This window comes from Macaca mulatta, chromosome 3, assembly GCF_049350105.2.
Source record: "Macaca mulatta isolate MMU2019108-1 chromosome 3, T2T-MMU8v2.0, whole genome shotgun sequence".
In the NCBI taxonomy this organism is placed as follows: Eukaryota; Metazoa; Chordata; class Mammalia; order Primates; family Cercopithecidae; genus Macaca; species Macaca mulatta.
This window is the reverse complement of record NC_133408.1, coordinates 52,584,623-52,599,477: the sequence shown is the minus strand read 5'-3', so window position 1 is coordinate 52,599,477 and position 14,855 is coordinate 52,584,623. Positions and strand designations below refer to the sequence as shown.

General features: G+C 47.1%; 1 pseudogene; it reads right to left on the bottom strand.

Annotated features, from left to right (window-relative positions):
- Positions 1-9,497: 9,497 nt before the first annotated feature.
- Positions 9,498-9,959, bottom strand: LOC698730 (coiled-coil-helix-coiled-coil-helix domain containing 2-like; annotated as a pseudogene).
- Positions 9,960-14,855: the final 4,896 nt, after the last annotated feature.

Here is a 14,855-nt window from a genome sequence, read left to right as displayed (position 1 = left end):
GTTTGTTTTTTTTTTTGTAACATGGATGAATTCTGAGCTTTTAGTGCACCCCTCACCCAAGAAATACACCTTATACTTAAGAGGCAGTTTTTATCCCTAAGTCCCCTCCCACCCCTCCCCCTTCCAAGTCTCTAAAGTGCATTATACTACTCTGTCTGCCTTTGCGTACCTGTAGCTTTTTTTTTTTTTTTTTTTTTTTTTTTTGAGATGGAGTCTCACTCTGTTCAGGCTGCAGTGCAGTGGCGCAATCTCAGCTCACTGCAACCTCTGCCTCCCAGGTTCAAGTGATTCTCCTGCCTCACCCTCCCAAGTAGCTGGGACTACAGGCATGAGCCACCACACCCAGCTAATTTTTGTATTTTTTTGGTGAAGACAGGGTGTCACCATGTTGGCCAGGGTAGTCTCAAACTCCTAACCTCAAGTGATCCATCTGTCTCAGCCTCCCAAAGTGCTGGGATTACAGGCATGAGTCACCGTGCCTGGCCTTAGCTCCCACTTATAAGGGAGAACATACGGTTTTGGGTTTTTCCCCCCTGAGTTACTTCACTTCAATTGATCCATCATTCACTTTGCCTCATGCCTCCTGACCCCCATTTAACTCCCAGAGGGGCCGGGCGCGGTGGCTCAAGCCTGTAATCCCAGCACTTTGGGAGGCCGAGACGGGCGGATCACAAGGTCAGGAGATCGAGACCATCCTGGCGAACCCGGTGAAACCCCGTCTCTACTAAAAAATACAAAAAAACTAGCCAGGCGAGGTGGCGGGTGCCTGTAGTCCCAGCTACTCGGGAGGCTGAGGCAGGAGAATGGCGTGAACCCGGGAGGTGGAGCTTGCAGTGAGCTGAGATCCGGCCACTGCACTCCAGCCTGGGTGACAGAGCGAGACCCCGTCTCAAAAAAAAAAAAAAAAAAAAAAAACTCCCAGAGGTGATATCTGTGGCCAAAGATCTGTGGCCAGATGTTCCCTTCCTTTGCACCTTCTCATCCTCTGTTACTGCAATAACTATTTGTAAAACTCAAATCAGGACAGTTACTTTAAAATATTTATTTATGTATTTATTTATTTTTAGAGACAGGATCTCGCTCAGTCGCTCAGGCTAGAGTGCTGTGATGCAATCATAGCTCACTGCAGCCTTGAACTACCGGTCTCAAGTGATCCTCCCACCTCAGCCTCCCAAAGAGCTGGGACCACAGGCACGTGTCACCGTACCCGGCAAATTTTTATTTTATTTTTTGTAGAGTCAGGGTCTCACTATGTTGTCTGGGCTAGTCTCAAACTCCTGACCTCAAGAGATCCTCCCGCTTCAGCCTCCCAAAGTGCTGGGATTACGGGCATGAGCCATCATTCCTGGCCGGTCTCATTTTTAACTGCGTATATTTATTTCTATGGAGAAAAACCTCTGAAAAAGTTATAATAATAAAACCCACTGGGCTATGTATTATCATCTATTATTCTTTGTTGAAAGAATAAAGTTATACAAAAAGACAAAGACTGCATAATTCCATTAAGATGAGGTAGTTAGAGGAGTCAAATTCATACAGACAGAAAGCAGAAGGGTGGTTGCCAGGGATTGAGGGAAGGGAGGAATGAGGAGTTAAGTGTATAATGCGGACAGAGTTTCAATTTTACAAGATGGAAAGCATTCTGGAGACAGATGGTGGGGATGTTTGCACAACATTATGAATGCATTTAATACCACTGAAGTGTACATTTAAAATGGTTAAGATAGTAAATTTTATGTTATGTGTATTTTATCACAATAAAAAAATTGGGGGAAAAGAGAATAAAGTTATGTAAAATTAAGTCCCCCTGGCAACTGTCGGCTTTGTCCACCAGTGTCAGTTTTTAGAATAACACAAGTTTCATGAACCCGTCAGCTCCATCTGCTCCTAAAAAACATCAGAAATTAAAACCACCTGCCAGAGCTTTGGCCTGGTTAGGCACAGTTGTGAATGCATTGGGGGTACTTTTTTTTCTTTTTTTTTTTTTTTTTTTTTTTGAGCCAGAGTCTTACTCTGTCGCCCAGGCTGGAGTGCAGTGGCGCGATCTCGGCTCACTGCAGCCTCCACCTCCCAGGTTCAAGCAATTCTTCTGCCTCAGTCTCCTGAGTAGCTGGAATTACAGGCGCCTGCCACCACCCCAGGCTAATTTTTGTATTTTTAGTAGAGACAGGGTTTTGCCATGTTGGCCAGGCTGGTCTCAAACTCCTGACCTCAAGTGATCCACTCACCTTGACCTCCCAAAGTGCTGGAATTACAGGCGTGAGCCACTACACCCAGCCAGAAATATTACAATTCTTCATCTGCATTTTCCCAACCAAAAACATGGCATTTCCCTCCATTCATTCACAGTTTCTAAGGGGTGTGTGTGTGTGTGTGTGTGTGTGTGTGTGTGTGTGTGTGTGTGTTTAGAGACATGGACCCACTCTGTTACCTGGGCTGGAGTGCAGTGGCGCAATCGTAACTCACTGCAGCCTTGAACTCCTAAACTCAAGCAATCCTCCTGCTGCAGCATCCTGAGTAGCTGGGACTACAGGCACATACCACCATGTCCAGCTAATTTTTGTATTTTTTATGGAGATGAGGCCTCACTATGTTGCCCAAGCTGGTCTCCAACTCCTGGCTTTCAGCAATCCTCCTTCCTCGGCCTCCCAAAGTGCTAGGATCACAGGTATGAGCCATCGTGCCCAATCTAATGTGTGGTCTTTTCACAAACACCCTCCCCTCTCACATTCCATGTGTGTGTGACCACCATAAATACTGTCTTTTTTTTTTCCATGTTGATGAAAGAGCTCAATACAAATATATCATATAATAGAAGGAAAAAATAAAATTGGGTAATTATCACGTCTTTGATGGTATTATTACTTTCCAAGCTTTGAAGCAATCACAAATGAGAAGATCTTCATTTGAAAACACATAAAAGTCCTGAAAATAGTACAATTAAAATGAAAAGGAAATTACTGGAGTAAATAATTGCTTTAAATATTTGACCCACAAAGTGTTAATTTCCAAGTCTTCAGAAAGTCTAATATATGTCTGGGGTGGGGAGGGGAGCCAAAGAATGCAGGAGGAGTGTTCCTCAAAAGAAGTAACACAATTCACACAAAAGGGAATGCTTGGTTCAACCTCACAATAATCAAAGAAATGCAAATTTTAAAGTACAATAAGAAATCATTTATCCATTGTAAATGAGCTTGGAAACCTTCTCCTTGTAATGTTCCTTGTTAGTGAGTTGCAGTAGGAAAGAAATAAAGAATCTCACTGAAACAGTGTACATGGGGACTGCTGGAAACAAGCCCTTTGCAAAGCATTTTGCCAATGCGCATCAAGAGACTCAACAATGCTCCGACTCTTTGACCCCACAGTCCCACACCTAGGAACTTGATGGAAGGAAATGATTCTAAAGAGGAAAGAAAGGTATTTTAAAATCTTAGCTCAGGCCGGGCGCATGCCTGTAATCCCAGCCCCTGGGGAGGCTGAGGCAGATGGATCACAAGGTCAGGAGTTCGAGACCAGCCTGGTCAACATGGTGAAATCCCATTTCTACTGAAAATTTAAAAAAAAAAAAAAAAAAGGAGCCAGGCGTGGTAGCACACACCTGTAATCCCAGCTACTCGGGAAACTGAGGCAGAAGAATCACTTGAACCCAGGAGGCAGAGGTTGCAGTGAGCTGAGATCATGCCATTGCACTCCAGCTTGGGTAACAAGAGCGAAACTCCGTCTCAAAAAAAAAAAAAATTAGCTTCAGCTTTTTTGGTTTCCTTTTTTTGTTGAGACAGTCTCACTCTGTCACCCAGACTGGAGTGCAATGACGCGATCTCAGCTCACTGCAACCTCTGCCTCCCAGGTTCAACAGATTCTCCTGCTTCAGCCTCCTGAGTAGCTAGGACTACAGGCATGAGTCAATTTTTGTATTTTTAGTAGAGAAGAGGTTTCACCATGTTGGCCAGGCTGGTCTGGAACTTCTGACCTCAAGCGATCTGCCCGCCTCAGCCTCCCAAAGTGCTGGGATTACAAGTGTAAGCCACCACACCTGGCTTAATTTTTGTGTTTTTAGTAGAGGCAGTGGTTTCACCATGTTGGCCAGACTGGTCTCAAACTCCTGACCTCAGGTGGTCCACCCACCTTGGCCTCCCAAAGTGCTGGGATTACAGGCGTGAGCCACCGTGCCCAGCCCACTGTAGTTTTATTTGTAAAATCTGGAAAGGAATATAGTATAGTGGAAAGAGTGTTACCAGAAAGGGGTCCCCATCCAGAGCCCAGGAGAGGGTTCTCAGACCTCACACAAGAAAGAATTCAGGGTGAATCCATACAGTAATGTGAAAGCAAGTTTATTAAGAAAGTAAAAGAATAAATAATGGCGACTCCATAGGCAGAACAGCAGCTTGGGATGCCTGACTGATAATACTTAGTTACTTCTTGATTGTATGCTAAACAAGAAGTGGACTGTTCATGAGTTTTCCAGGAAAGAGGTGAGCAACTATGGGAACTGAGAGTCCCCTCCCCCTTTCTAGACCATATAGGATGACTTCTGTGAACCGTCATGGCACTGGCGGGAGTAGTATGCTAATGCATTATAATGAAGCAGCGTCATTTGTCTGGGGTAATACCAGAGGTTTGTTGCCCCACATCTGGGGAAATTGAGGACACAGACACACACAAGGAGTGAGGTTAAGAGTGGAGGTTTAGGCCGGGCGCGGTGGCTCACGCCTGTAATCCCAGCACTTTGGGAGGCCGAGGCGGGCAGATCACAAGGTCAGGAGATCGAGGCCATCCTGGTTAACACGGTGAAACCCCGTCTCTACTAAAAATACAAAAAATTAGCCGGGCGTGGTGGCGGGCACCTGTAGTCCCAGCTACTCGGGAGGCTGAGGCAGGAGAATGGTGTGAACCCAGGCAGAGCTTGCAGTGAGCCAAGATCGTGCCACTGCACTCCAGCCTGGGTGACAGAGCGAGACTCTGCCTCAAAATAAAAAAAAAATTAAAAAAATAAAAAAGGAGTGGAGGTTAAATAGGCAACAGAAAGAGTGAAGCTCTTTCTCCTGCAGAGAGGGGCTTTTAAGTGGGTCTTCTGGTATCGTGGTGAAATGCACAGGGTTTTTATAGACAAACTTGAGGAGGTGGTGTCTGATTTACATAGGGTCCAAGAGGTTGATTGGACCAGGTGTGCCATTTGCATAGCGTACAAAGAAGCTGGCTATCCCACCCTAATCTTTTCTTTTCTTCTTTTCTTTTCTTCTTTTCTTTTCTTTTCTTTTTTTTCTCTTCTGTTCTCTTCTCTTCTCTTTTCTTTTCTTTTCGACAGGGTCTCACTCTGTCGCCCAGACTGGAGTACAGTGGCACAATCTCAGTTAACCACAACCTCTGCCTCCCAAGCTCAAGTGATTCTCTTGCCTCAGCCTCCCTAGTAGCTGGAATTGCAGGCGTGGGCCACTACCTCCTCGCTAATTTTTGTATTTTTAGTAGAAACAGGGTTTCACCATGTTGGCCAGGCTGGTCTCGAACTCCTGACCTCAGGTGATCCGCCTGCCTCAGCCTCCCAAAGTGCTGGGATTACAGGCGTGAGCCATGGTGCCCGGCCCCACCCTAATCTTTTATTATGCAAATGGAGTCGCCACCTGGCCGTCACCATGCTGCCTGCTTTTCTACTGCACACGTGGTGACAAAGAAAAGGGAAGAGGGAACTTCCATGTTGAATACACCTGGCTTCCAGGTATCGCTTGTCTATTGGCACAGCTGTCGCATTTATCTGTGCAAGCTTTTAGCTTGCTTTTCTATGTCTGCAGCTTGATTTTTCAGGCTGCTTTCTGTTAGAAAAGAAATGATTTGGGGGCTGGTTTTTATTAAAAGGTAACCTTACTGAAGACTCTCTTACCCTCACTATCTGCCTAAACAATTTCTTTCTAGCTCCTGTATCAGTAATTAGCATATAATGAGCCAACCAGAGGTCACTCTCATCGCCATGGTTTTGGTGGCTTTAGGCTGCCTTCTTTACCGCATCCTGTTTTATCAACAAGGTCTTTGTGACCTGTATCTTGTGCTGACCTCTTATCTCATCCTGCGACTAAGAATGCCTCACCTCCTGGGAATGCAGCCCAGCAGGTCTCAGCCTTATTTCACCCAGCCCCTATTCAAGATGGAGTCACTCTGGTTCGAATGCCTCTGACAAGAGAAAAGAGTTTCATTTCAAAAAAAGAATGGACTCCAATTCTGGTTGTCTCCCGATCCTTCCCTTGTCACCTTATGGCGTCTTCATTTCCACGCTGTAATCCCCTGTAATAGTGAAGTACATTCACCTTGCAAGCTTTAGGAAAGCTTGAACAAAAGGTATGTACACAACTGTGTTGTAACTGACTATAAAAGGCAATTTTATTATTTTGATCATCAAAAGGAAGACACGGGAACAACCCATACTACCAACAATAAGAAAAATTTACGTCCGTTATAATACAACCACCACATGGAGAATCATAGCCATTAGGGGCTATAATTATGAAGATAATGGATCGATCTGGAAAAAAAAAAAGAAACTCCTGATTCTTTCAGGCAGAAAGCAAAATGATATAATAATGTAAAAACTATGCCGTGAATGAGAAGAGGAAAGAAAGATAGAATGAAATGAGGACAGCTTCTGCATTTGGGAGGCAGAATTGCAGGCGGTCTTTATTTCTCTTATTATCCCTATGATTTGTTTGTACAATAAATAAGAGTTAGACTTGGGGACAATCACTACCGAATTTTATCAAATGCCTTGTCCCCGTCTACTGAGATAACAGCATGTTTCATTACTTTTCCCATAGATTGTGGTAATAGCTTTCCTTCCAGGACCCCGGCCTTTGTCTCCTAGGTGAACATCTACCAGATCCTAGTGCATTCCATTTAATTCAAGTCCGAGAACTTTTACTGAGCAACTTCTTTGTACCAAGTCCTGCAGCTAAGAGAGGAAGAGGTCGATGGGGGATAGGGTCCAATCCAGGACCGCAGGACCAGAGAAAGACCCACAGAGGAAAGAGAGGGGCTGGGGCCTTCACAGAAGGCAAGTCGAATGGGCAGAGCGAGGCCATGAGGGGAAGCACTTTGCCATGAGTGTCAGAGCTTAGCATGGGGCTTGGCGCATAGTGGGTGCCCAAAAACCATTTGACGAATTGAACCGAACTGTATTGCATGGGGGAGTCTGGTTCCCATCCCCAACTTCTCCTACTCCAGCCCAGCATCAGGGACAAGCCCTTGCCCTCCCAGCAACTGAAACCACCTTTGCAAAGTTATGATTGAGACAGTGAAAGAGATCCAACTTCACTGGCTCCATCTTGCTTCTAACCTCCAAGCTGTCCTTGTTCATTCCCCGCCGTAGGCTGAACTAACTTAGTTTATAGTTTAAACAAAAGTGACCAGATTGCCTTTGGAGGACTGATATTAGCCACAAGATTAGAAATTATGGTTTAGGAGTCATGCAGCTGGAGGCTACAAGATTCTGACCCTCCCTAAACTGCTCCTAAGACCAGTGCTTGAGATATTTTGCAGACCCTGCATTTGATGGAGCAGCTGGCACCACCCAGACTGATAAACTGGCTCATCTCATCTTGTGGCCGCCCTCCCCGCCCCGCCACCCCCCACCGCCCAGCCCCCACCCAGGAACTGACTCAGCACAAGAAGATAGCTTCTAACCAATGAGCACTCCTGGGTCACTGGCTCCACCCACCCACCAAGTAGTCCTTAAAAACTCTGCTTTCCTTGGTTGGGCGCGGTGACTCACCCCTGTAATCCCATAATCCCGGCACTTTGGGAGGCAGAGGCAGGCGCGGATCACGAGGTCAAGAGATCCAGACCATCCTGGCCAACATGGTGAAACCCCGTCTCTACTAAAAATGCAAAAATTAGCCGGGCGTGGTGTCGTGCACCTGTAATCCCAGCTATTGGGGAGCCTGAGGCAGGAGAATCACTTGAACCTGGGAGGCAGAGGTTCCGGCAAGCAGAGATAGCACCACTGCACTCCAGTCTGGGAGACAGAGCGAGACCCTGTCTCAAAAAAAAAAAAAAAAGGAAGGCCACAGAGGAGACTTGCCCAGACATGCCTGCAATGGAAAATTCCATTCCCTGACGCATGCGCAGTATGGGGAACAAAGCAACATGGAGTAACTCAAGCTGAGGGCCCGCATGCACACTAGGAGGACGAAGACCAGAAATTCACACCTAATGCAAACAAGACACCTACCCCTCATCGGTTTCTTAAAAAAAACCCTCCGTATTCAACTGTGAAACAGCGACCCTTTTTAGGACCCCTGTCTGTGGCCGAGAGCTCTCTCTCTCTTTCACTTATTAAACTCCTGCTCTAACCTCACTCAGAGAGTTCATACCCTTGATTTCCTCAGCTGTGAGACAAAGAACTTCAAGTGGCACCCCAGGCAATGGGGCTATTTCACCAAAGCTCTAGTCCTAGGGGTTTATTTTTGTTTTTTGAGACAGGGTCTTGCTGTGTCACCCAGGCTGGAGTGCAGTGGTGTGATCATGGCTTACTGCAGCCTCAACCTCCTAGACTCAAGCAGTCCTCCCACCTCAGCCTCCCAAGCAGCTGGGACTACAGGTGCGCCCCATTATGCCTAATTTTTTTTTTTTTTTTCTTTAAGACAGAATCTCACTCTTTCGCCCAGGCTGGAGTGCAGTGCAGTGGTGCAATCTCAACTCACTGCAACCTCTGCCTCCTGGATTCAAGCAATTCTCCTGCCTCAGGCTCCCAAGTAGCTGGGATTACAGGCATGCACCACCATGCCCAGCTAATGTTTTGTATTTTTAGTAGAGATGGGGTTTTGCCATGTTGGTCAGGCTGGTCTCGAACTCCTGACCTCAGGTGATCCACCTGCTTCTGCCTCCCCAAGTACTGGGATTACAGGCGTGAGCCACTGCATCTGGCCCTGACAAATTATTTTTAATTTCTTTGTAGAGATGAGGTCTTCCTATGTTGTCCAGGCTGGTCTCAAACTCCCGGCTTCAAGTGGTCTTCCCGCCGAAGTGTTGGGATTACAAGCGTGAGCCACCGCGCCCAGCCCTAGCCTTGGTTCTTTGCTCCTACAAAATGCTAGAAAAAAAAGGCCTGCCTGGTCCCTAAACAGACCTCCAGGGACCATATTTAATCAATGAAAACTCTATACCTGGGTGTGCTGACAAAGAACATTTTCCGATTTGTAAAGTTACTTGTTTTTTGGGTTTGTTTGTTTGTTTGTTTGTTTGTTTGGAAGAAAATGACTTTAATTAACTCACAAAGAATAAAATCATAACAGCTAGTTTAAGGAAACCACACAAACATTTGCCCAGCCCCAAATTCTACAGAGTAGGAACCCCCCGCCCCGCTTCCATTTCAATTCTGAAGCAAGGAAGCTAGGCATGACAGGAGAGGTTTAACTGATGGTTACACTTTTACCTTCACTATCAATTCTATTTTTATACTGAATTAATTTAGTTATGAGAGCTGATTTTCCATCTCTCCAGGTTGAACTTCTCGATTAGGCCAATCCGTGTGCAAGTCGGCACTGTTTCAGCACCTCACTGAAACCCTCACAGAGCTTGATGTCACCCTGGTTCTGGGCACACTCCGGAAACTGTTTGATCTCATAGAAGCAAGGCTGCTGCTCCTGTACCGGCTGGGTTCCCTGAGGCTCCGGGTAAGGGATGTCAGGTCTCCCAGGCTCAGCATTACTTCCTCCACTGAAGCCCCCAGTAATGGCGTGACCCAGTGTGTGCCCCACAGCAGAGCCCACAGCCACGCCAGCTGCAGTGGTTGCCATCTGGGCCATCAGACCTGGCTGCCCGGGCGCAGCAGCAGAATAGCCAACAGCAGATGGGGGTGCCGCTGCTGGTGGCTGAGCGACTGGTGCTGGCCTGGGTGCAGCTCTCATCTGAGGGGTCCGGCTGGCCTTAGGGGCCATGCGGGAGGTGCGGCTTCGGCTTCCACGCGGCATCCTAGGTACGCGACGGCTCGGTCTCAGGACGTGTCAAGTTACTTGTTTAACAAGCAAAACAAAATACATTCTGCAAAGAAACAAGAAACCATCACAGCTAGGTTTAGATTTAATGAATTACTTTTATTGAAAAGAAGAAAACTGCACGAGAAGTGTACAAAACTCCGGAGTGGGGGGAAAAAAAAAAAACAGCAAGCATATCTATCTTTTCTTTTTCTTCTTTCTTTTTTTTTTTTTTTTTTTTTTTTTTTGGGACAGAGTCTTGCTCTGTTGCCAGGCTGGAGTGCAGTTGCATGATCTTGGCTCACGGCAACCTCCGCCTCCCGGGTTCAAGTGATTCCCCTGCTTCAGCCTCTCAAGTAGCTGGGATTACAGGCGTGCACCACCACATCTCTACAAAAATAAAATAATTTTTGTATTTTAGTAAAGACAGGGTTTCACCACGTTGGCCAAGATGGTCTGGATCTCCTGACCTCGTGATCCGCCCCCCTCGGCCTCCCAAAGTGCTGGGATTAGGGGCGTGAGCCACCGCGCCCGGTCTAAGCACATCTATCTTTTCTTCTGTCATTCATCTTCTGTGGAAGCTGAAGATGCATCGTTCTTCTCCTGTTTATCTGAAGGGCCCATCGTGATCCCTAATTCCTTATTTCTCTTAATATTTTCTTTTTTTTTTTTTTTTTTTTTTTTTTTTGAGACGGAGTCTCACGCTGTTGCCCAGGCTGGAGTGCAGTGGTGCGATCTCGGCTCACTGCAAGCTCCGCCTCCCGGGTTCCCGCCATTCTCCTGGCTCAGCCTCCTGAGTAGCTGGGACTACAGGCGCCCGCCACCGCGCCCGGCTAATTTTTTGTATTTTTAGTAGAGACGGGGTTTCACTGTGGTCTCGATCTCCTGACCTTGTGATCCGCCCGCCTCGGCCTCCCAAAGTGCTGGGATTACAGGCTTGAGCCACCGCGCCCGGCCTTCTCTTAGTATTTTCAAATATCTTTTGGGCAAGCTATCAAGCAATCCGCTTGGCCCATAAGTGATTTTCCAGTCCTTTATTTTATTTTATTTTATTTTTATTTTATTTTTGAGACAGGGTGTCACTCTGTCTTCCAGGCTGAAGTGCAGTAGTGCGATCTCAGCTCACTGCAACCTCCACCTTCCAGGTTCAAGCAATTCTCCTGCCTCAGGCTCCCGAGTAGCTGGGATTACAGGTGCCCACCACCACACCTGGCTAATTTTTGTATTTTTAGTAGAGATGACTTTTCACCATGTTGGCCAGGCTGGTCTGGAACTCCTGACCTCAGGTGATCTGCCTGCCTCGGCCTCCCAAAGTGCTGGGATTACAGGCGTGAGCCACTGTGCCCAGCCGATTTTCCAGCAGCATTGTGAGCCGAAGCTGTCCCTGTGCTTGACTGTGTGAAAATGTTTACCTGGGAATTGTCACCTGTAAAAAAAAAAAAAAAAAAAAAATTCCTCTCGCACAGGGAGGTTTGCCATCGGTTTTCTTTTCCAGACCTGGCTATTTTTTTTAATGCTGAAATAAAATGTTATAGCTAAGGGATTTCAAGCACACCTCAAGGAACTTCACATTACAGGGCAGAAGGAGCAAGCTGCCCAGCGGAAAGGGGCCCCCAGGGTCCCCTCAAACCTGGTGGCAGCCGCATGATTGCTGGGGTTTATGTGCTAGAGCCGTGTTCTCACATTTACTACTCAAAAATGCACCCCTGGCTGAGCGCAGTGGTTCACACCTGTAATCCCAGCACTTTGGGAGGCCAAGGCGGGCAGATCACTTGAGGTCAGGTGTTCAAGACCAGCCAGGTCAACATGGTAAAACCCCATCTCTACTAAAAATACAAAAATTAGCCGGGCATGGTGGTGGGCACCTGTAGTCCCAGCTACTCTGGAGGCTGAGGTGGCAGAATCGCTTGAACCCGGGAGGCAGAGGCTGTAGTGAGCTGAGATCGTGCCACTGCACTCCAGCCTGGGTGACAGAGTGAAACTCTGTCTCCAAAAAAAAAAATAAATAAACAAAATGCACCCCTTTGGCCAGGCGCAGTGGCTCACACCTGTAATCCCATCACTTTGGGAGGCCAAAGCAGAAGGATTCGCTGAGCCCAGGAATTGGAGACCAGTCTGGGCAACAAAGCGAGACCCCCGCCCCTACAAAAAAATTAAATTAGCTGGACGTGGTGGTGCATGCCTGTAGGCCTAGCTACTCAGGTTACTGTGGGAAGATCACTTGAGCCCAGGAGTTGGAGGCCACAGTGAGCTATGATCATGCCACTGCACTCCAGTCTGCATGACAGCACGAGACCCTGTCTCAAAACAAGCAAACAAACAGGAGACCCTGGAGATGGCCTGAACTAATATTTGACCTGATTACACCATTTGCCAAATGCTGGTAGCCAGGTTTTTGTTGTTGTTATTGTTGTTTTATTTTGGGTTTTTTTGTTTGTTTTGTTTTGTTTCTTTGAGACAGAGTCTCATTCTATTACTCAGGCTGGAGTGCAGTGGCTACATCTCAGCTCACTGCAACTTCCGCCTCCCAGGTTCAAGCGATTCTCCTGCCTCACCCTCCCGAGTAGCTGGGATTACAGGCACACGCCACCACACCCTGCTAATTTTTGTATTTTTAGTAGAGATGGGGTGTCACCATGTTGGCCAGGCTGGTCTCGAACTCCTGACCTCAGATGATTCCCCCGCCTCGGCCTCCCAAAGTGCTGGGATTACAGGCGTGAGCCACCGCACCTGGCCTGGAAGCCGGTATTATTGGAGGAGGTGCAGGATGGAATTCGAGTTCCTTTAGGGACCTCAGGCAAGTCACTATATCTTCATGGTACTCAGTCTCTCATCTCCTCCAGGGCTGCCCGACAGCCTCTTCCAGCCCTGGCATTTGTGATTCCGGTGTCTGTTGTGAGAGTGTGTGCTGGTAACAGCCCTGTGCCTCAGGAAAGATTCCATTTAGATTCCTTGTTAGAAAACATGTTGGGTTTCTCGTGGAAAGCGATGATTTATGCTGAAAGTCGCCTCTGCAGCAGGAAGCTGAGATTTCCCTCCCTGCCCCATTTTTTTCCCAACTCCTCCAGACTCATTTGGCCTGAGTGCAACAGAATGAAAGAGGAAAGTTGAATATCGGCTTCGCCGGGTTCATTTTGCAAACCTCACTTAGATTTAGCATTAGGTTTAGGGCTAGGGTGGGGTTTGTGTTAGAGTTAGGATTGAGGCTAGGGCTGTTTTTAGGATGGGGATTTGGTTCAGGAATAGGGTTAGGGATAGTACTAGAGTTAGGTGAGGGTTAAGTGATGGCTAAGGCTAGGATTCAGGCCAGGTTTAAGATTTGAGCAGGGTTAGTCTTAGGATTAGGCATAGGGATAGGGCTAAAACCAGGGCTAGGATTAGAGATACTCGTAGGCTTAATTTTGTTTATTTATATATATATTTGTTGAGACAGAGTCTCTCTCTGTTGCCCAGGCTGGAGTGCAGTGGCTCAATCTCAGCTCACTGCAACCTCCACTTCCCAGGTTTAAACAATTCTTGTGCCTCAACCACCTGAGTAGCTGGGACTACAGGCATGCTCCATCATGCCTGGCTAATTTTTGTATTTTTAGTAGAGATGGGGTTTCACCATGTTGGCCAAGCTGGTCTCAAGCTCCTGGCCTCAAGTGATCTGCCTGCCTTGGTCTCCCAATGTGCTGGGATTACAGGCATGAGTCACTGCACCTGGCCAGTAGGCTTAATTTTAGTATTAAAATTGATGGATTTGCTTGGTCAGGGATCCATCATCTCCTTGTGCTGTTTCTTCCTTCTGACTCTTTGGCAGTCTTCTGTACCCTGCAAAGCCACAGGGGCACAGCTGCCCAAGGCCATGGGAACCCACCTCTTGCACCAGCATGACCAGGATGTGAGACATGGAGTCAAAGGAGATCATTTCAGAACTTTAAGATTTGACTGTCAGCCAGGCGCAGCGGCTCATGCCTGTAATCCCAGCACTTTGGGAGGCTGAGGCGGGTAGATCATGAGGTCAGGAGATCGAGACCATCCTGGCCAACATGGTGAAGCCCCATCTCTACTAAAAATAGAAAAAAAAATTTAAAAAACTAAAAAAAATAAAAATTAGCTAGGCATGGTGGCATGCACCTGTAGTCCCAGCTACTCAGGAGGCTGAGGCAGAGGAATTGCTTGAACCCAGGAGGCAGAGGTTGCAGTGAGCTGAGATCATGCCACTGCACTCCAGCCTGGTGACAGAGTGAGACTCCGTCTCAAAAAAAGATGAAAAAAAAAAAAGATTTGACTGCCCTGCTGGATTTCAGACTTGCAAGGGATCTGTAGCCCCTTTGTTTTGACCAATTCCTCCCTTTTGGAATGGGTGTATTTACCCAATGCTTGTCCCCTCCTTGTATCTAGGAAGTAACTAACTTGCTTTTGATTTTACAGGCTCATAGGCAGAAGGAACTTGCTTTGTCTCAGATGAGATTTTGGACTTGGACTTTTGGGTTAATGCTGGAATGAATTAAGACTTTGGGGTACTGTTGGGAAGACACGATTGTTTTTGAAATGTGAAAGAAACATGAGATTTGCAAGGGGCCAAAGGTGGAATGATATGATTAGGCTTTGTGTCCCCACCCGAATCTCATCTTGAATTATAATCCCCCAAATCCCCATAATCCCCACGTGTCAAGGCAGAGACCAGGTGGAGGTAAGTGAATCATGGGGGCAGTTTCCCCCATGCTGTTCTCATGATAGTGAGTGAGTGCTCACGAGACCTGATGGCTTTACAAGGCCTCTTCTCCCTTCGCTCAGCACTTCTTCCTGCTGCCTTGCGAGGCAGGTTCCTTGCTTTGCCCTTCGCCTTCCGCCGTGATTGTAAGTTTCCTGAGACCTCCCCAGGCATGCTGAACTGTGAGTCAATTAAACCTC